General features: G+C 37.8%; 1 long non-coding RNA gene across 1 annotated transcript in view; it reads left to right on the top strand.

Annotated features, from left to right (window-relative positions):
- The first annotated feature begins 5,572 nt into the window (after positions 1 to 5,572).
- LOC105481285 (uncharacterized) overlaps positions 5,573 to 23,427 on the top strand; it is a 147,834-nt gene continuing 129,979 nt past the window's right edge. The window contains exons 1-3 of the long non-coding RNA XR_011609613.1: positions 5,573 to 5,778; positions 7,906 to 8,056; positions 9,146 to 9,342. This is a non-coding gene — a long non-coding RNA (uncharacterized lncRNA). The remainder of the gene's footprint in view (positions 5,779 to 7,905; positions 8,057 to 9,145; positions 9,343 to 23,427) is intronic.

Here is a 23,427-nt window from a genome sequence, read left to right on the forward strand (position 1 = left end):
GGCCAGAGTTCAGAAAGAGATTAATAGAGTCAAAACTAAGGCATTGGGCATAGTAACTGGAAGAAAGGGATAGATAGGAGAGTCACTTGGAATATATAATTGATAGAAATCACAAACTCATTGGAAATAAGGACTAATAAAAAAAAAAGCAGAAATGAAGAATACATCAAGCTTTCCAGCCTGAGTAACTTGAAGAGTTGCAGGATGATTCCCCAAAGTAAACACAAGAAGTGAACAGAAGAGAATAAAAGAAAGGTAATAGGATGCTCCTGAAAGATACCATGTCAGAAAGTACCACTCAAAGCTTCTTTGGTCACAGGAAGGAAAAGCTTCCCTACACTTTGGAGTAGTCACAATTTCTCCATGTGGAGCGAAGTTCTAGCTTCATTATATTGGTGCTATACCTAAGAAGTTACAGAATTTGATGAAGAATAGCTGAGAGATTAACTTAGGCTACAATGGAAAACCAGATTATAGATACCTGAATAATAAAATGCAATCAGAAGTGGTGGCTCTCCAACAAAGACAGTGATGCTTGAGGGTGAGGTTTACACATACACACACATACACACAATACATGAACACATACTCACTTGTAGAAGGCCATTCATGGTGGGAAAATTGCATTAATAAGAACCTGGGTGGTCTTCAACCCAGGACTGAAAGACAAAATTGAGTCTGCCTTGGAATCACCATTGATCAATGCTAGAATGCAACTGTGCATGACTACATAACTCAAGTTTGTGCCAAGGAAAGGTAACCCTAAGCTTTTTTCTTCCATCCATTCAGAACAAGCAGAGACACCCACCTAATTTCTTAGATGCTTTAATCATGGCCATGGATCAGTCTGTTATTCTGACTCCTCTGTGGAGTGATGCTGGCTGTGTCCTTAAAGCAGAGGAAACTCTTCTGGGAGGGGGAGTTGAATATCCAGCACTAAAAGCGCTGCCCTAACTCTAATACACACTGGACTCTCCCAGAGGCATGGTGTCAAGCAAAACAAGGGGATGGGGATGGAGGTACAGGACTTCTTCTCTTGTGGCTGGAATTTCTATAAGAGTTAAACTTTGCCACTCTGATTCCTTAAAAAAACCTACTTCCCCAGGGCAGAAATGTGGCCCCTAGAGAACATAAACAAGCGCAGAAATGCATTCTTTCTGAAAAGAAGAATTTCTCTGTGTCACTTTGAGTATCCGCTTTCGCCAGATGATCCATCCACTTTATTTAGGTTGAGCTAATATAACTATCAGCCATAGTTTGCTAATTTCCCTTTTCTGATTTCCTGATCAGGGTGAGTGTCCCCTTCTAAAAATCTTCAAGCCACTTGTTGTTCTTTGGATATATCAACTTTTCCTTTTTTCTCCTACCTGCCATCTACTACACTTCTTGAAATTTTCCATCCTTAGTTATATTAATTAGTCAAGAATTTCCTTGATATTGATTTTGTAACCACACAATAACTTTGTTAAAACATTCTTCCACAGTATAATTTCCCTTGGGTACTACCATGGCCTGGGGATGATCCTATAATGGAGAGACTCTGAGTGAGGATAACAATAATAAAATTTTGCAGTTAGTCCAAAGACTTATGGATGAGAAACTTCAGAACATTTTTGTGGTTACCTCTGCAGCGTTAGGCAAAAATCTAACCTCTGATCTTCAGATGATAGACTATTAGGGCTGGGCTGATGTTACACAGACACTTGGTGTGGGAGCCAGGGTTTTAGGTAAGGCACATCCCCTAGAAGGCCTTAAAACAGAGAATGCCTGGTCATGCAAGACGCAGCAAGCTGGTAGGACCTGGCTTCTGTCCTGCTTGGTATGGCATCATGAAAAAATACTATGCCTGTCTGTACAACAAATCAGTGTCTACTTAATAATACCCAATTTTGTTTTCAACAGAAAGTAGTTTATATACTGAAGGTATTAGTCATTATAATCTTCTATAATCCCTCACTTTTGTATCGTACTTCTCAGTTTATAAAACTCTGCGCACACTTGATCTCATTTAATCTTCCTATGACCTCAGGCAGTATGCTTTATTAACCTCCCTTTGCAAGTGTGATGACTTAGAACCGTGGAGATTAAAGCAACTTTTCCAGGTCTTTCGCTCCTTCTCCTCAAGTACTTTGTCCAGTAAACCACAACTGTTGCATGATCAAGGACCTGAATAGTTGGTGCAAGCCTCAAGCCTGGCTTGGAAACATGCATCAGCAGAGTTGCTCTTGATATTCCTTTAGAACTGGGCCGTATATCCTTGCTCATCACGTTTCTACTGTCATCTGTACACATTCTTTCCCTCCTTGCCTTAGTTAGAAACTGCTCACCCCTCCAATCTCAGCTGACTTGTTGGTCCCTTTTGGAAGCTCTCTCTGACTCCACTTACATCCACCTCATCCTGTACTCTCTGCCTGTAACAAACTTCTCTTTTGTGTAATTATGTGATTAATGTTTATGTCCCCTTGGAAGCCCTTGTATGTCTATTGAGCAAGAAAAATCTGTTTTTGTTCGTTGTTATGTCTCAGTGCCCAACAGTTTCTACCCCATAATAAGCACTCAATATATATGTTTTTGAATGGTTGAATGAATAATTAAGTTTTACTTGAATAGGTTCGCCCATTTGTTGGAAAAGCAATAATTTAATAATCTAGTACTGGAAATGTATTTAAAGACTTTTTCTCCAACTAAGCACATTTTCTTATTGTGAAACAGACCATGAATCCAATCCCCCTGATACTTAAACTATTCCATGGAAGTAAATGAAGCTACATAAAATTAGTTAAGTCAAGCAGAGGAGTATTTAAGAAGTTTCAGTTTGAGCACATAAAACTAGTTTCATCCAGAAAGAATTATTGAATTTATCAAAGACGTCAAGCTTTTTTGTTTCCCCAGGAAGGCTAGCCACAGAAAGACTTTCATACCAGTGGATTAAACTAATTTCCAAGTATACATTTCAGTTTAGGGTAAAGGTAAATGTATCAAAACTGGCCCAAACTATAAATGTCAACTTGTGAGGCACTTGTCTGGCATGCACAAGCTTTTCTCATGAGGATGCTAAATCATGAACTGACAATCTGATTTGTCCATTTTGTCTTTGATGCTAATGCTGTAGCAGGATTGCATACTCATATTGTTATTTATAGGAAATCTGTCACAGAGGAGTTTGAGAGGTGACACAGAATTTATTATCTTTATCCAGGCTTTTAATAACACTAACAGACAATTCAGTGAGAGCTGGTGCAATTCCCACTGTACAGACAGAGTAAACGAGGCAGATCATATTGCTGGCTCTGTGCTTCAAGAATTAGATGAGCCAGAAAAATGCCTTTGGTGAAACAAGTTTCTTGCATTGACCTGTGAGAGGTATTACTGTGAAATTTCATCCTCTTAAAAAAGTGACTTTGCAATGAAGGAGTATCTGTAGAATAAAACCAATGAAGAGCTATAGGAAGCTGCACAGAGTTTGCCACATGACACCCCTATTGCTCTAGTGGGAGGCAGCCCAACAGCAAGGGAAGACAGGGAGTTGGGAGACCTGGGTTCCAGTTCTGGTTTACAGCAACTTTCTGACTAATCATTGGCAAGTCACTTTACTACTCTGGCTCACAGTTTTTATACCTATAAAATGAGGAAAATAAATTATGTATGGCTCCAAATGTGAAATTGCTGCTTGGCTGCATCAGAAAGACCAGGGACTTTTAAAAATGCAGATTCCTGGCTTCTTTCCAAGACTTAACAAATCAGAACCTTTGGGGGAAGAGTCAAAACTTGGGAATCTATATTTTTAATAGCTCCATAGATGATTCTTGCAAATTAATGAAATACAGCTGGAATACTTTCAGCCACAGATTGTAAGGTCTGGCTCCTTCATTCAACAACCTAATCACAATCCATATCTCCAGGGCAGCAATGGAGGCTGTGGAGGTATCTCTGGTTTTGATATAGTACAACTGTTCATCAGGATGTACTGCCTGGGATGGTTAATGTGTACAAAAAATAGGTAGAAAGAATAATAACTACTATTGATAGTATAACAGGTTGACTATAGTCTTAATCTTACATTGTAAATAACTAAAAGAGTATAATTGGAATGTTTGTAACACAAAGAATAAATGCTTGAGGGAATAGATATGCCATTTCCTATGATGTGACTATTTCACATTGCATGTCTGTATCAAAACGTCTCATGTACCCCACAATTATATGCACCTCATATGTACCCACAAAAATTAAAAATTTGAAAAAAATGGAAAAAGATGTACTGCCTGGATTTTCTAGGCAATGCATACTTTGAGGAATATAGAGCTAAACTATTACTAGTCCCTTCAGGTCCATAAATGTCATAAAATAGAAATGGGACATAGCTCTGCCAACAAAGGAGACCCATGGAAAGCTTTTGAGAAGACTGTCATTCACAACTTGCATCTTAGGAAGTTATCTCTTGCAGTAGGTTGGTGGACTACCTGCTGCTGCAACCTAGGCAATGGGTCATGAGCACCAGAACCAGGGTAGTGACCTACTGCATACCTAAACCAAGCCAAAGACTGTCAAGTTGACCCTATAGCCTTTTAGAATGAATGGTGGCACTTCAGAGGCACGTGTGTGTGTATGTGTATTGTGTATTTTTCTATATGACTGTGTTTCTTACACATTTAAGGACATTTGTGCTCTTTCAATATACCTAGATGTGGTGTATGTATGTACATGTGTTTAAGCAGTTTTGGTGGTGTTTTGGGATGTGGGATCCAGAACTGCTAGAAACTCCAGTGGGAATTTGGAATTAGAAAAGTGATCATTTTCAGACTTGTATTTCTTTCATTTAAACAACTGAATCATAATTAAGACATACTTTCAGCATACTGTGTATAATTAACTTTGTTTCCTGTGAAAACCTTTAAATTTTGAATCCAGATAATGTTTTTTAGTTAAGACCTTTTGGCACTACATTTTTAAAATCAAAATGATGATTTTTAGGGTTAAAACCTTTACATTTCAAAGTAGTAAGAGTTGTATATTGAAGCTAGAATTTTTTAAAGCCAATTCATGTTTGGGTATTTAGCTCATCTTGGCTTTTTTTTTTTTTTTTTCTTGTTGTACCTCCTAACTGATAGTTTATCCTTATACAAAAGATAAAAATTTAAACCTTTTTATGCTAATATGCAATAACTAATTTATTATTGCATCTTAATGTCTGCTCTCAAAATCTTGTTTCTGGGATCTTAAGCGTTGTGGAAATCTCTGTAAGATGGCTTTGGTCTAAGCTACTTGGTTACCAAGATGCCAGTTCAAGAACTAATGACAATTGATATTCATGATTGTATTTGTTTCAGGCAATCCATGCTATGGTTCCTTGAACGTCTTCCAAATGGTAGCCTTCTCTAGGCAATATTGTCCATTCTGTTATGCTATCAACAAAAGACTCTGGCTTTTCTCTTTGGCGCCACAGAAATTTATTGAGATACCATCATAAGCTCATTGCTATACTCAGTGCTTTTAGACAGGGATCTATGAGCTGTCTGGAAACACAGAGCCCACAACAGGCTTCATTTGAAATCTCACAGTTGAAATATGTGATATATTAAAGTTCACCTTGCAGGTGTGGGCATTCAGATCACCAACGCTGTGACCTCGCTGTGTGAATGGGAGCTGCTACAGGAAGGAAGCTTACAAATGAACTGCATGGATCCCACATTTTGCTAAAATCAAATAGGACCTTTCTCTTCTTTGTTGAATGCCGTAATGCACAAGAAATAAGCCAGCAGAATGCTCACGTCCAAGGTACTCATTCTTTTCACCTAATTCAAAGAGAGCCAGTTTCATCACTTTTATTCTGCAAGAAAAATTTCACCATGAGACAACCAGTTTCCCAAAAGAGAGTGAAATCTTTTATATTTTAAGAGAGTAAAAAGTAAATTTTTCTATTTAATGAAGGGTTTCTATTCAAACAACTCTTGCTTCTCATCAGAAGTTGTTCTTATATAGGAGAAATTACCTGGACTTTAAATTACCTGGACTTTGGTGTCAAACAGATCTCAGTTCTAATCCTAAATCCAGAACGCAATAGCTTTTGCCTTTTTATATTAATTATGCACTGAGCTTCTGTTGTTTAATTCATGAAATAGAGATAATAATAAAACTTTACGAGACTGTTTTGAGGATTAGATGTTAATAAAAAAGCTACTGTACTCAGGCTGTATAAGCCTATGAGTACCACTTAAAGAAATTCCCAGATTGTCTCAGGAATGTGCATTAACACACATGTGCATGTGTGTTAATATGTGCGCATGTGAACGTTTATAGTAGAATAAGTATGGGCTGGGCACTGGAGACTTGGGTTTCAGGCTCTCTCTCTGTCCCACTGTCTTTCTGTCTCTGTGTCTCTGTCTTAGCCTCAGTTTCCTCATCCCTCAAAGGAACATTATCCCAGGCAGATGTCATGACAACTAGTTGAGATGATCTATGTAAAGTACCTGGAACACGGCCAACACTCTATGTAAATACTAGTTTTCTTCCCCCTTTCCCTGTATGCCTTTGCATATGGAGAGAAAGGGGGAGCAGGAGAAAATTAAACGTTGTATATTTCACACTTGCAAAATGATTTCTTAATTATGCTGATGATGATATTGAACATCCATTGCTTACTTTGAACAGTGAAAATCACTTATACATATTATCTCCTGTAATTCTTACTCCAGCCCTTTTTGAGAGATGCTGTTACTACCTCTCTTTTATAGATAGCGAGGTTCAGAAGTTCAGGTAACTCACCTGAGATTGAACATGGGTCTCCCAGATTCCAAAGTCAACCGAAGTGTTCAAGCGTTTGCTTTTCTGCCTCCCTAACCAAGTTGCCTTGTCCTTTATTCATGAGTGCTTTGTTTGTTTTTTGTTTTGTTTTTGTTTGTTTGTCTTTTTATAATCTTTAAATCTTTAAATGTAGACCAGGAAGAGTACTGTCTTAAAAATACAGACAGCACTAACCTCAGTTGTCTTTAGACCTGTGCTAGTCCAGAAGGTATCTTTTTATTCAGCCTGAGTATTTGATTGTTGCTTTTGTAAGTACATAATTGAGAGACACTGAGGAAAAAAAGACAGCACTGCACTTTCTCATTTGCTTTGCAACAAAGGTATATGGTTTGAAGAAGCCTTGCGCTTAAATGATTAGACAGCTTGTGTGACTAATAAGAATATTGTCCCTAAAGGAAAGTAGAACATCTTATGAATACAAGAGCATTCAATTAGAGTTTTAAATTAGAGTGTAATTATGTGTTTTTTTACTCTTTTTTTTTTTGAGAAAGAAAGAGAGAGCTTTTAATCTTTTAGGTGGCCTACTTTTGGTGAAAAAACAATTTTAGGAAGTGTTTAAATTTAAAAAGCTACCCTGTGTCTTGTTTAATTTTGGACCTAGTCCAGTCCCTGAAGGACTAGAAGCAGATAAGTTTGCTTATACCTGGCTTTTTAAGTTCCTTCATTTTATAATTCAAAACAGGGATGAGCTGTTGATATGGATTACTGCACTCAGTATAATGAAATTGTCAATATGCTTTGAGATGCACGGCATGTAATCAGACATGTAGAGAAATAGCCCATTCAACCTCTGAAACAAAAGATTTGCCTTTGAGACCATGACTGTACAAAGCAACCATGCTCTTTATTTAGGAAATAAAAGGTAATAGGGGTAGTTTTCTCAACATGAAACCAAACGTACTCTTTGACCCAAAACACTCTCCTTTATAGTTTCCATGGACATTTTCCAGGTGGATAAATCAAAGGTTATTGTTTGATTATGGTAGGCCAGGCTCTTGTCTTGTCTGATCAATACTATTATACTTCCTAAGACTTTAGAGAGAAGAACAACATGGACGATAAAGACCAATGTGGTTTTTTGTAAATCTAATCTTTTGAAAGGTCTGCCTTCATCTACCACCTGAGCTGGCATGAAACAACTTCTGGGGTTCAAATCTTCTAAACAATGATGCAAGTCTTAGAAAATTTCAAGAACAATTTAAAGAGGGAATAAACACCTTTTTGTTTAACTTGGATCAATTATCTCCTTTTGGTAAGTCTCTTTTCCCATCCTGTGTATTTCTTGTCTGCTCTATCGTTTGAAAGTTTTCTGATAAGAACATTAGTAGAAACTATCAACTGGACCCTGCAATGTTCTGGGTATGGTTGTAAATGCTTTACACTTACATTTTATCTAATGCTTTAAGCGTTGTGAAGGTGGGTTTTGTTTCTCCATTCTATGAATGATTGAAGAGATAAAGTGACTTGTAGTTTCCATAACTATATATGGGAGAAGTCAGATTTACCCACCTTTACTCTTGATCATGCAGATGTACTCATTAAGGATTGCTCTTAATCATACAGGTGGACTCATTAAGGATTATGAGGTGGGGTCTAGCTCATTCTGCCCTTGTTCTTTGTAGTCAGACCCATCACCAATTACTGGCTATGCTTTTCTAAAGCCAGTCATGCCAACACAAATTTGGTTAGGATAAGTTTCCTAGAATCCTGGAAATTCAGAGTTTCAAAAAATGCTGGAGGGCACAGGATCCAATTCCTCATATATACTTGTGAGAAACTGAAGACCAGGAAGGCAAACAAGTAAATAAAGCAACAACAAAAACCTTGTCACGATTCACTCAGATGGTAGGTGGCAGGACTGAAATTAATACTCCTTTCTGCTGTGTTCAAATCACTCTGCCTCCATATTACTGGTGATATATTTGCATCTTTACTTGTTTCTAAGAATACATTGCAGAATTTTGCATCATTTTTCAAGTTATTTTTTTAAATACATAGGAATTTTAAAAACCCTTGTTGAGAAAATAACTATAGATGAAAACACAAATAACTGGAATGCTATTTTGAGACATCTCAAACCAGAGTAGGAGGCTGAAAGTAACAAAGTAAACAAGCCACTGAATACAGGAGCTGGAAATAGTGTTAAAAAATCATACTGTTCAAAGTTTCTGAAAAATGCTCAGGTAGAGGATGACTAGGAGGTACATGATGGGTTTTTGGTGATATCAACAAAATTCTAGTATCTATTTGATGATATTAGTTTATCTGTGCACGTGTGTTTGTGTGTGTATATATATCTCTGTATGTGTCTATGCATATTTATGTGTATACATTTTTTCAGCTCCCAGCTTCGTGCCAGGTACTCTCCATTGTGCCTGGCAAGTATGAATCCCTGCCATCATGAAAAAAGATTCGCCACGAGGATTTTCCCTACAATCTAAGGACTATTTGAAGTGTGAAGTCTTTCAGCTCACACAACACTGGCTATTTTCACCTTTGCCTTCAACTATAAAGGCTGGGCTCTCTCTGCAGGAGTGGGTAAGTACAGCCTATGGCGGAGAAGAGAGAAAAAGTCTTTGAGTGCAGTGCAGGCTCTATCACAATCGATGGGCCTCATTAGCCATTCTCAGCCTCATAGATAATGCAGTCGTGGATGGCATCGTTTGGTCTAGTGAAGAATTGCCCAGGAGATTGTGTTGACATCTGAGATTTATTTTAATCCTTTTTTGCAGATTTTCTAACGAGCATTGTAACAAAGTATGCCAAAGAATCATTACGTATCTTATAAAATCTTAATAATACAAAAAATTAGAAACGTTTTTCATGCATATGTTCAATTTGTTCAAAGTACTGATTTTGCTTTGCTGATTAGCATATACTGCCCTGTGAGGGGACCCTGCCTTTAAGAAGTCATGCTACCTGGATTGCTGTGTATATTTTTAAATGAGTAGTATGCATGTTATGTTTACAGGCTGCTACTGTCAGATCTTATAGTTTGAACTAAATGATGCAGAATGGACACATACCTATGTACATGGGTTCTTTTTTTCACTTATTCACTAAATCGTTATTGATTGTCTAGCTTAAGCATAAAAAATAAAGTGAAAAAATAAGGCTTCAGAAGTAAAGAGATATTTCCAATGTGGAGCAGAAGATGTATTTTGGGGATCTGTCTGGAAAAGTAAGTAACTCCTACAAGGGCGTGCAGTCGGAGGAACGGCCGTAGCAAGAATGCAGGACCCAGGGTTGGATGCAAGCCTTCTTTCCCTGAGTCCACACTGAATAGCTGCGTGATCCCGAGCACAGTATTCCATCATTTTGACCCTCTTTCCTCAACGGGAAAATGAGATTAATCTCACCTACTTTATAGTGCTATTGTGAAGATGAAAGGGACTATTGTATGCAAAATTACCTAGCACAGAGGAGATAGCCCGTAAAGTTTTTCACTTTTTCCCTTTCTGTTATTTAGTGGTGAGATCTCAAGCAATTCAGTATCCTCAAAATGCAGTGTATGGCACATAGGTCATTGCAATACATCTCCTTCATGAAACTCTTCCTGGCCCTGACTTGGCGTCTCATGCAATGTCCTTCCTTTTTCCTCCCCTCTCCCAAACCAGAAATCAGGTTTTTTGTTTATTCTTTCCCCAGATTTCTGCTTTCTTCATCCTCCAGACTTCCTTTTCTCTTGAGCATCTATTTGCTTCCCTTTTCTTTGCACAGCATTTTCTTACTCTTTTTTTTTTTTTTTTTTTTTTTTAGTTATACTTTAAGTTCTGGGATACATGTGCAGAACGTGCAGGTTTGTTACACAGGCATACACATGTGATGGTGGTTTGCTGCACCCATCAACCCGTCATTTACATTAGGTATTTCTCCTAATGCTATCCGTCCTCTAGCCCCCCACCCCATGACAGGCCCCGGTGTGTGATGTTCCCCTCCCTGTGTCCATGTGTTCTCATTGTTCAACTTCCAATTATGAGTGAGAACATGCAGTGTTTGGTTTTCTGTTCCTATATTAGTTTGCTGAGAATGATGGTTTCCAGATTCATCCATGTCCCTGCAAAGGATATGAACTCATCCTTTTTTATGGCTGTGTAGTATTCCATGGTGTATATGTGCCACATTTTCTTTATCCAGTCTATCACTGATGGGCATTTGGGTTGGTTCCAAGTCTTTGCTATTGTGAACAGTGCTGCAATAAACATACATGTGCATGTGTCTCTATAGTAGACTGATTTATAATCCTTTGGGTATATAGCCAGTAATGGGATTGTTGGGTCAGATGGTATTTCTGGTTCTAGATCCTTGAGGAATCGCCACACTGTCTTCCACAATGGTTGAACTAATTTACACTCCCACTAACAGTGTAAAAGCATTTCTTTGGGTTCCATTCTTCTCAAAACCTGTATGTATATCTGTATGTACCCATGTATATTTATATGCATACATTTTTATAGTTCCTGTTGTATGCTGCTACCATGTGACACTACTTCCAGGTTCCTTATTTTCCTGGCATCAAAATAGTATTACTGAAATGGTTTTAATTTGGAGGCTTTCCTGATAATAAATAGGTATAACAAAAACATGAATCATTTAAAAATCAAAATATTCTAAAATCTCCCACAATTCTTACTTATGGTTGTGTCAAGACTTTGTTACAATACTAGCAGATCTTATTTTTACTGTATTTTTACTCCCATCCCTCCCTGTCCAGTCCAAGAGGGGATAATCAGGCTTTTGACTGAAGAGTTTCCATTTTAAAGCTTGCCTGTAAGTCCTGTCCACCATCCATCATGATCACCCCGGCCCAATCCTCACTCTCCTTCAGACAAGGATGTTGTTTCCTAAAGTTAAAGTCACTAAAGAGATATGTTAAGGGGAAGAGAAAGAGGCAAATACCGTGAGCATTGGGAGAGGTGATAGGAAAACATTAGCGGAAATTGTCAAGGACTAGGAAGAAGATGGTGGCCTGAATTTCTCTGAGTAAGGAAAATTGGTGCAGAAATCTAGGGAGGTAGGACAGACCTGATTCCTAGGGAACCTGGGAACCCAGGAAATGAACTCAGCGATTGTAGACTGTAGACACCAGGGCCCCAAGTTGGCAGGGTCAACTGTACCTAATTGTAGCAAAGCAGCTCTGGAATCAATTTAATACATTATGAGTTACCATCATTCCCAGGACTTCCATACAACTCTGGAGTGGAAGGAAGGAGCTCCAATAATAATAATGTAATGAAACTTCCTACCAGTCTAGTTGCATGAGAGCTTAGTGTCATATTAAATCTGATGTAAGAACCTGCGTGTGTGCGTGATATTATGTAATTTGCTAGAATGTGTTAAATACAATGGAGAAAATAAATCAAGAAATGCTGATAGGGAATGTTATAGTTGGAAGAGGTTGGAATTGAATGTTGTGGACAGGCAAGATCTTACTAAAAAGAAAACACTTGAACAAAGTTTTGAAAAGGGTGAAGGAAAGAACAATGAAGAGATTCCAAGAAAAGAGTATTACAGATAGAAGGAAGAGCAAGGTCTGTGAGGCCTAGAGGTGGGAGCATGCCTGCTCTAGTGAGAGGCACTGAGAAGTTGTTGTAAAACTGCACTGTATGCAGCCATAAAAAAAGATGAGTTTGTGTCCTTTGTAGGGACATGGATGCAGCTGGAAACCATCATTCTCAGCAAACTATCGCAAGAACAGAAAACCATACACCGCATGTTCTCACCCATAGGTGGGAACTGAACAATGAGATCACTTGGACTCGGGAAGGGGAACATCATACACCGGGGCCTATCATGGGGAGTGGGGAGGGGGGAGGGATTGCATTGGGAGTTATACCTGATGTAAATGACGAGTTGATGGGTGCTGACGAGTTGATGGGTGCAGCATGCCAACATGGCACAAGTATACATATGTAACAAACCTGCACGTTATGCACATGTACCCTAGAACTTAAAGTATAATAAAAAAAAAAAAAAAAAACAAACTGCACTGTCCCTGGCCACATAGAGCTATCGGGCACTTGCAATGTGGCTAGCCTGAATGGAGGTATATTGTACACATAAATGACACACCAGATTTCAGAGACTTTGTAACGAAAGAAAAACCTAAACTATATTGTATGCAATTGGTATTGATTAAATGTTGGAAAACAATATTTTGAATATATTATGTCAAATAAAATAGATTATTAAAGTGAATTGCATCTGTTTTATACTGGAAATATATATGTTGCTACTGGAAAATTTAAAATTGTACTTCTTTCATGTAGCTCACGTTATATTCTTCTGGCAGTACTGTTGGGGAAGATGAGATCTGAAAGGTAATGATGCCCATTTTTTAATGCTCCTTAGGCCATTATAAGACATTTGCATTTGTTTTAAGAGAGAAGTTATTAATTTCAAATTATTTACCAAAATTGGGATATCACTAAGAATAATTTGTTATACTGCTCTCTCTCTCTATATATAAAATACTACAATATGTATATGTTATACTGAAATATATATATAGCTATATATAACTATGTATACACATAACTAGGTGTATAAAAGTATAAAATGTATAAAACGTATAAATGTATAAAAGTATAAAATGTATACAATGTATAAAACTAGATGTGTATATATAGCTATATATACATAACTAGATGTATAAAACACATATATATAAAACACCTTTGAGCAGAAGATAAGCATAATCTACCATTTTTATAACTGGATCACACTGGATACTCTTATAGGTTGTAGGAGGACAAGGATGAAATCAAGGACACCTATTAAAGGGCATTCCAATAATCCAGGCTAGAGATGGTGCTGACTTGGGTAGCAGCATAGATAATGATATGTGGTCAGATACCAGAGGAATTTCTGATACATTCAAAGTGTGATGTAAGAAAAAAAGAATGAGGATTACTCCCCAGAATGTTTGTCTTGAATATCTATGCAGATTTGTTTTTCATTCAGTGAGATGGAGAAGATGAGGAGAGTGGATTGGGGCAGAAGCTCAGGAGTTTAGCTTTTACGTGCTGAGTTTGAAACACTTATTGGGCATCCAGGTAGAGGTTTATGGAGGTAGTTTAATAATCAGGAAGCGGTTTTGGTGGAAGGTAAACTTTGGAAGATCATCATTATAAAAATTGGCATTTGGTACCATGAAATTAAATGGTATCACCAAGGAAGCGAAATAGAGGTGGGGAAGAGAAGAGGCAGGAGGATCGAGGCAGGGGGAACTCAGAGAGTTCATGAGCAGAATTACTGCTACAGCTGCCCTGGAACACACTTTCTAGCACTCACATCTGGGGTTCTCATTGATGTAGACTTATTCAGAAGGAGAAACAGCAGTACTAATTGGAAAGGTCCTGTGTGTTCTGGGCTAGATAGTTACAGCAGCAAGAGTGTTAATCAGTGTGAGAAAAGTCAGATGTAAAGTATATTCCCCCATATATAGATATGTCATTGTTTAAATGGAAAAATTATGCTGCAATGAGCTCTAGTCATATCCCAATTTTGGTAAATAATTTAAAATTACAGCAATCTCATACCATAGTGTGACATCAATTATCTTAAAGCCTCCCTGCAATTTCTTAGTAAAATGTTAATTTTACATCACCTTCATTTTTTAATGCTACCCAATACCAGATTTGAAGTCCAAATAAAGATGACAAGGTCTTAGAACTCTGCAATAGTGGAGTCGCTGTGATGTACACTGTCTAAATACACATTATAGAGACATTTTCAGGTGCTCTTGACCTTGTCCTCTGGAAAATATGCTCCTTGTATGTCCACTTAGTGCTACATTTTGAACCATTGCCTCAGGTTTCTGAGTCTCTTTTTCCCCTTGAACTGGATAACATGTTCATTTCTTAAAGGTGAAGATTCCTCAGAGGAGTAGAAGGTAGAGGCTGAGTGACCAAAAGCAGAATATTATCCTACTGCAGAATACCTACGATGTAATATGAAAAATTAACTGTTTCTTCTAGAAGAAGCAGTTCCCTCTATTCGTCTTGCTTGAAAGTGAATATAGTGTGGGTAGCTAAGAATTCAGGTTCTGGGGCTGTACTTCCTGAGTTCAAATATTGGTTCTCCCATTCTGTAGTCATTTGATCTTGGGTAAAAATTTAATCTCTATGTCTCAGATGTCTCACCTGTACAATGGGGATAATACTGTTATTGACATCATAGAGTTGTTGAAAGGATTAAATGACTTAATACTTGTTAAACCTTATAATAGTGCCTCGCTAAGCACTCTATACATGTTATCTATTTTTAGTTTCTGTCTATCCATTGCACTTTGTGTTCTGAAATAGCTGTCATCAGGAAGTATTTGTTCTTATTTTGCACAAAAAAAGCAATTTTAGTTTTTGAGTCCCCATCCTTTTGAAACTGAGGATGTCATGAAAGCCCAAATTTTGTAGTTTTTTCCTACTGCCTTGACTCCTCAGACCTTTAGTCACACACTCACATGAGTTAATTAAAAGCCATTCTTTGTCATAGCCCTTTTGATTCCTTTATGTCCCCAAGTTCTGCTGCTTTTGTGCTATGTGCCACATTGTCATTTCCTCTAGGGGCTTGCCATGTCCTTTAGGTACAATCAGAACATAATTCAATCATTCAAGGTGGAGTAACAAAGATCAGATTTACCCGTTTGCCTGAAACCACCACAAAATGGATATAATATATGAAGCATGCTTTGTGGGACACTGGACACTGGACAGTGAAATTCAGTGATCCCTGAAAGACAGCAAACAATGTGAGTCCTATAATTGCCCCAGTTTATGCCCAGGAGAGAGTTTGCAAGCCATAGTGCAGAAAAGGGGACCCGGGAAGAGTCTGGCATCCTCCTGGAATTGAGGAGATGGATCTGAGACCCTGGTAAAACCAAAACAGCCAGAGTGTGCTGGACAGAGTACTAGTGAAGAGAGAGCTGCACACAGAGAGAATTCCAGGGAACTGCAGAGGGTTCTCCTCTAGCATTCAAATACTGATGTACACATGCATGTGAGGAAGCTACCCAACATCAAGGAAAGAACCACCTAAAACGATTAGAAACAGCATTGTTCAACATTCAGACAAGTCTGAGAATAGTGCCTGTTCCTATCAGCCATGCTGGAAAACCTCAAGATTTATGAGGCATTGGATAGAATACTTAGGAGGATCTTGCATCAGAAGTGGGAAAAATTAGTCCAAGGCTGAGCACAGCTCTGATCTCACAGAAGAAATCTTAAGTGCAAGACCCAAAAGGATCATAGTACTTCCAAATAACTACATCCTGGAACAAAGTTTCAAAATATTTATAGAAACACAAAATCACCTAGCTTCAACAAGATCATAGTCACAATATGCAGCATCCAACAAAAAATGACTGATTACGAAAAAGCAAAACTATCAATCAATTAAAGCCAACTCAGTACTGACAAAGGTGTTAAATCTAGCAAATAAAGGCATGACATGAGCTAGCAAATAAAGGCATAAAGTGTGCTATTCTATCCATATCACATGTATTTAAAAAATTAAGTAGGAACATAGAAAATGTAGGAAAGACCCAAATCAAACTTTTACAGCTGAAAACTTCAATGTCCAAGATAAAAAATATGCTGGATGCTATTAATGGTAGATTAGACATTGTAAACAAAAGATCAGTGAACTTGAAGGCACAACAATAGAAACTATTAAAATATAGATTTAAAAAACAGAAAGAGAAAAATAAAGCATCAGTGGGGCAAATTGCAGCGGCCTGATATATGTGTAATTGGAGTCTCTGAAGGAGTAAGGAAGAAGAACATACATCCAAAGAAATAATGACTGAACATTTTCCATAGTTGCTGAAAATTATAAACTCACAGATTTAAAAAGCTCAATGAACATCGAACACATGAAACATGAGGAAAGCTGCAGCAAAGCACATAATCAAATTTATCAACACCAGTGAGAAAGAGAAAAATCTTATAAGCAGCCAGAGGGAAAAGTAAGATACATACTGTACAGAAGAACAAGATAAGGATAACAGGAGATTTTCCATCAGAAACAGCAGAAGCAAGAAGGAAATGGAGCAACATCTTTCAAGTAGAGAAAGAAAAAAAAAAGGTCAATCTACAATCCCAGACAGTGAAAATATCTTTAAAAATGAAACCGAAATAAAGACTACTTTCATACATAAAAGGTTCACAGAATTTTATCGCCAGCAGATCAGCCATTTAAGAATGTTAAAGGAAGTTATTAGGGCAGAAAGAGAATTATATCACATAGAAATATGGATCAGCACAAAGGAAAGGAAACTGCCAATACCAGTAACCGCAAAGGAAAAAACAGAATAGAAGTTTCTTATTCAGATCTCTTTAAGTATAATTAAATCTTTAAACAAACAAGCAAAAATAATGTAAAGTCAAGTTTATAATAAATATACAAGTGAAATATATGACAGCACTAACACAAAGGTCAGGAGGGGGAAATGGAAGTCTACTATTGTAAAGTTCTTAAGCTAGATCTGAAGTGATATAATATCACTTGGAGGTAGATTGTGACAAGTTAAAATATATACTACAAACCCTAAAGCAACCACTAAATTAAAGAGTGATAGCTAACAAGCCAACAGAGGAAACCAAACAGAATCATCCAATGTGCTGTCTAATGTATGTTTTCCTTTAAATAAATATCGTGACATGGCACATGGCTTCTGGAAATCTATTCTTTTGAAAAACAGAAAAGTTAATTTTGAAGAAATAGAAAAGCACCTAGGAAAGTGGAGACTAAATCAACCCCAGAAATGCTGGATCTTACACCGATCCCAGGGTATGTCAACCGTCTTTGTCCTGCAAATAACCTGAAAACAAGAAGCTTATCTATCCCAAGACCGTTGTAGGGATTAGTTGGAATTTCAACAAGGAAGTACAAGACTTGAATCAGGAAGTAATCCACTTCCTTCACTGCATAGGGCAGACTGTAAACTTAAGTGCTGGGTTTCATTTCCAACGTTCAGCCCCTATATGAAGGCCCCATAAGCCTGTCGGAATTGGCTTACAGAACAAGGTGCTATCTAAAGCAAAATCAGTCTCAACAACTAGCCTATGTCTATTAAAATACATTTTAAAAAAGTAAATTTTATTAAAATGGCACAATCTTACCAAAACAGTGAATATCTTTCTACCTGCAGATGTCAACCAATTCTTGGAAGAAAAAAAACACAGATGGAAGAATATTAACTGAGAAAATAGAGTGGAAGAAACATCAACTTAAAGTATCAACAATGAGATTCCTGTAATAGGAAGAAAAATTGACCTGCCTATCAGAGAACCCCAACCAGGGGATGCAAGTGAGAGGTAGAATAGAAATCAGAGGCATTTTAGAGGTATTATTAGTCTACATATATCACAGCTGTCAGCCCTTATTTCCTACTCCTTCTTGAAAAACACCTGACTGCTACATGTTTATTCCCCAGTCAAAACAACAACAAAGAGGTTTGGGGTTTGGGGTTTTGTTTTTGTTTGTAAAACTGGAAGATATTGTTACAAAAAAGCAGACTAGATAGTGTGAAGGCTAGTCACCTTGAGAAAATCCTCCTCATTCTGGCATGTGAGGAAGACTACCTCCAGTGTAACAGTGAGTCCATGCCCATTCCTGCTGAATTAAAGCTTCCAGCTAATAAACAACTGCCCTCAGTAAGTCTTTCTGTTGCTTAATTTTCTAATGTGAAATAATAACCGAGGATCATCAGGCATTTGAGGAAATAATTCACACATATAAGAAAACTGATCAAAAGGAAAAGGAAGTGACTCAGGAACAGAGAATAACTTAAAAATCTGAAATCCATATTTATAAAGAACCAAGGAAATTTTACATCTGTAAAACCAAATCAGGATGCTATTAAAAAGGAGCTATCAGAAAACAAGAAAGAGCTCTTGTACATTTGAAATACCCTTGCCAAAACTAAAAGAAGACAGGAAAAAGTTGAAAGAAAATGTTTAAAGATGAAGAAAACTACCAAAATGTAGAGCAAAAAGACAAAAAGTCAGAAAACATAGAGGAAAAGGGAGGCATAAATTGAAGACAAACTGGTGAGTTGCTGAAGAAGAAAATGAAGAAAAGGAAAGAGGAGGAACTATCAATGTGCCCAGAAGGTACTCAACAAATATTTGAAGAATGGGAAAATCAACAGAATCTTGGGTTGGCTGTTTATGAACAATGTGAAGTTGGACAAGTTGCTCATTCTGTCTGGAGTTTCTTGCCTCACAGCATGGTGGGTGGTGGGTATGAGGCCTTATGTTTTGAAAATTATTTTGCATTTATTATAACTGCCTTTTAAAATTTAGTAATTGTTATAAAATAGGACATAGCCCTACGATGTAATATTATCATTGCTATAATAGTTAGTATTAATTTTTTAAAACTGTAGGGCATTGATTAAAAAATTCCCTTTTACCTATTACATATGCAAACTGATGCTCCTATGTCCTACTTAAGGGACTACTTTATATTTTAAAAATGTCTTATTGAAAGGGTACTTCTCAATGTACATTAGCCAGGCTACTCATGCTGTAGAAAATTATGACAGAGCCAGGCGCGGTGGCTCAAGCCTGTAATCCCAGCACTTTGGGAGGCCAAGACGGGCGGATCACGACGTCAGGAGTTCGAGACCATCCTGGCTAACACGGTGAAACCCCGTCTCTACTAAAAAATACAAAACACTAGCCGGGCAAGGTGGTGGGCGCCTGTAGTCCCAGCTACTCGGGAGGCTGAGGCAGGAGAATGGCGTAAAAACCCGGGAGGCGGAGCTTGCAATGAGCTGAGATCCGGCCACTGCACTCCAGCCTGGGCGACACAGCAAGACTCCGTCTCAAAAAAAAAAAAAAAAAAGAAAATTATGACAGAGTTGATTCATGTTGAAATTCTCTTTTCTTGTCAATTATTCTCTTCTGCTACTTCCCTTCTAGGCTTATTTAGAAACAAATGGAATTTACTATATTTCAGACTATTGAATTTTAGGTAGCTTTGGCTAGTATACAGTATTCAATTCATAAATGCATTCATATGAATAGTTGTGTAATTCCAATAATTGCATTTTGGTAGTTTTTCTATTTTAAATAGAAGTTGACTGAAGGCAACATCAAAAAATGGCATCCAAGTGCCTTTTCCCAAAATCATATATATTTTGAACCTAGGAGACACTTAGAGTTCACTCAGTGTAATTCAGCATCCTCATGTTAGAAATCAGGAAAATAATTAAGGACAAGATTGGTGAAATCTATTCTTCACGGCGGAGCCAAGGTTGAACCCAGTTCTTACAACACCTACAAAAGGGTCCATTCTGGTAATTCAAAAAAAAAAAAAAAATTGTTGACCACCTATGTATTCTAAAAGAAAACAACATACATTCATAACAAAAGATAGGCATTTCTAAAGTAAATGAAGTCTCAAGGGATGAACTAATCATGTGTACAGAAAGTGTCAAGTACAGTGTAAAAGCAATTAACAAAATTGAAATGTATTCTTTAGTTATTCAAATCAGATAAGTGAGAACGTATGTTCTTACATGATATCATAAAGCCATTCTATTTTCTAATCGTGTTACAGCATCACCAAAGGGTATTTTATTTTCTGTCTTACTTTCTACTTTTCTTGGTTTAGTAATCCTTTTAAAGGAAAAAAAAACTCCCTAAAAATTGCAGTGAATACATTTAATGCAGTATAATCAGCTTCTAAATCTACTTAACTGGAGCTCCATCATGCATTTAGTGCATTGAATGAATGGCACAAATGGGAAACGTATTATAATGAGGACCGGGTGAATTTTGTGAGACTAAAACTTCACTTTCCTGAAATGTTTTTAAGCATCTGATTTTGTAGTCAAGTATAACTCAATTTGCATAGCTCCTTATTTGCATTTGACCTAGACACCTGCATTACTTTTTGGAGAATTCTACTTTTATGGTGCTTTTGAACACTTTACTGCCACCCCACTATGACAAAATGCATTTTGCTTGCTGTGGATCTTTGAGGGGTGCATAGGGTGATTATTTTTAACTATTCATTTGTATTCATTTAAGTTAGAACACATTGTTTACTTACATTACAAGGCTGTTTTGCTTTTCATGGGTTTATTTCCTCATTCATTTTTGAAAAACTAGATTCTATTTTAGAGATGTGGACTTTTTGTGACAATAGACTACAAATTATACCTATGGATACTGTCACTGTTCATGTCCAGATAAACGGCTTCCCACTTCTGCTGCACTAATATCTAGATTACATTTTTCTGTCTTCACTGATCTTGAGGCAATAAACATTCAAAACTCACATGTCCTAAATTCAACTTGTAAGTTTCCCACTTCACTTTGCTGCAAAACAGTGCATTACTCTAAATGCCATCGTTGTTCTTCTTTTTGTCCAACTTGAAAACATGGGAGTTACCCTTGATTCTTTTCTCTCCCATCCTCCTGCATGCAATGAATCCCCAAGTTCAACTGAGTCTGCCTCCTTCAGAGGAGAGATTGGGTCTGTTGCTTTGCTTCTCCCTTCCCATAGCCCTTGTCTTGGTTCAGGTCCACACCATCCCTCCAGGAGACCAGTTCAATATCCAACTTTCCTCCATTTCAATGTAGCGTTTTTTTCCAGAATTAAAGTGTAAATAGCACACTGCCTTGCTCAATATGCAAAATGCAAAATATCCCGATTGCTTTTAGGATAAAAATTAAACACTTTTCATGCTATACATGACATCTTCAAAATCTGGCTTCTAACTCCTTCAACTTCATACTCCCCACTGATTTTGCCTCATTTGACTCTCCAGCCATATGAAATTTCTTCTTAGATATCATTGCATTGGTTCTTCACATACTTCTGAACTTATCCTAGAATTCCCGCTTCCTAACTGCATGGCTGGTCGTATATGTCAAGAAGAATAATGGGTTTTCAGAGTATTGGTGGCAATATAGGGTCTTTATTCCAGTCTTCTCACCTATTAACTACCTTGGCCAAGTTACTTAGGGGAACTGATGGCTGTTTTCATCTCGAAAATTGTGATAGTAATACTGTCTACCTTGATGGATTTTTGTGAGTAGTATGTGTGTAAAGAGTGAAGTGTAGTGTCTGGAACATGGTGATCAATGAATGTTAGCTGTTATCAGTGCTAATCACTAGAAATAATAATGCCATTATCATCGAAGGAGATCAAAGCTATTAAAGATATCCTGTTGTATTTCATAAAAACTGCCTAGAGGTAAACTTGATAGCTATGGCAAAAAAGAAAAAAAATGCTTTTTCTCTACTATGCCTTAAATAATCTTCTAATTTGTAAGTCAAATCTGTGATTATATATTACGTAATTCATCTTCTATGGATGTCCGTGGAAAGAGCTGAAAAATTACAGTCACCAAGAACATATTGACTGCTAGATATTACTTATTTGATTAATAAATTAAAAACTTCTGAGGCTCACTCTCTTGAATTTTCTTGCATAGGAGAAGAGTCATCAGCAATCTCCTGGCCCTAGAAAGGCAGTTTTCACAAGGAGCATCTCCAGAGAGGTACAAGGTGCAATTGAGTCTTTAGTCCAGAAAGGCCCTGCTCTTTCCACATTCTGCCTTTTTCTTTCTTATCTTGGTTAGCCCTTCCTATTATTTTTGCTTTGCCTCTGGGTTTAGACTCCAGGGCCTGCTGGAAGGGAGTGGGGTTGGTCAAGAGAAGGCCCTGATTTTACAAGTTCTTTAAACACTCCCTCCAGGGCTCACCCAAAGGACTGAGCAGCTTCCTTCCTCTCCTTTCTTTTTGACATCCTCTGCAGTCAGCTCTTGTTTTCACTTTCTTTGTGGTCAGAACTGCCTCTGCTATTGAAGTGATCCTTTCACCCCAACTCCCAGAACAGCCATCAGTGCCTGCTTCTTGATAGTCCAGAAAGCAGGGGAAAGTCTCTGCTTCACTGTTGTTTGAAATAAGGAATTACTAGAGTTCTCAAAAGTGGATGGCAAAAAGGTATATTGAGTAGGAGGTTTCACCGGGTGATGCCAAGGTCTCTTTCTGCACGACTCTTATGATTCTAGGTGTAGAGGCATTTTATTTTAAAATCTCCCATTGACAAAAAAAAAAAAAAAAAAAAGCAAAAATATAAATAAAGGGCACACACAGGCTCTCACTTACATAAGAGAGCAGTCTGTCTGCCATAGTGAGAAGCAGGAGTTTGAGTTTCTAGTCCTCTGGCAGGGCTCCTGGGATCACCAGTCATGCAGGCTGGTCCCCAGGTTCTCTGCATTCACCCTGGACCCAGAGCTCATTGCTACTTTGCGGGCTCAAGGAACCATCATGATTTCAAGGGAAGCTGGGATTAAGGATTTCCAGCTCTATTCCCTAGTACAGTTCCTGGACATCCTGTTGTCTTACTAAAGTACCTTAGTGGCCACAGAAGAGTCGAGATGTGGAGGGAGGGAAGAGGACTGAGGCTTAGGCTTGGAGGCTTCTATCAGCTGATAGAATCCATTTGGCATTCTTTCACCTGACAAAAGTTTACTGAGCCCCTCCAGGGGCCAGATACTGTGCTGGATGCTGGTGGGATACAGGTGACACAATCTACAAGGGAGAGTCCTTGTCCTCTACTTCTTGGACAAGAGCCAGGAAGATGGGGTTGTGGAGTGCAGG

This window comes from Macaca nemestrina, chromosome 11, assembly GCF_043159975.1.
Source record: "Macaca nemestrina isolate mMacNem1 chromosome 11, mMacNem.hap1, whole genome shotgun sequence".
In the NCBI taxonomy this organism is placed as follows: Eukaryota; Metazoa; Chordata; class Mammalia; order Primates; family Cercopithecidae; genus Macaca; species Macaca nemestrina.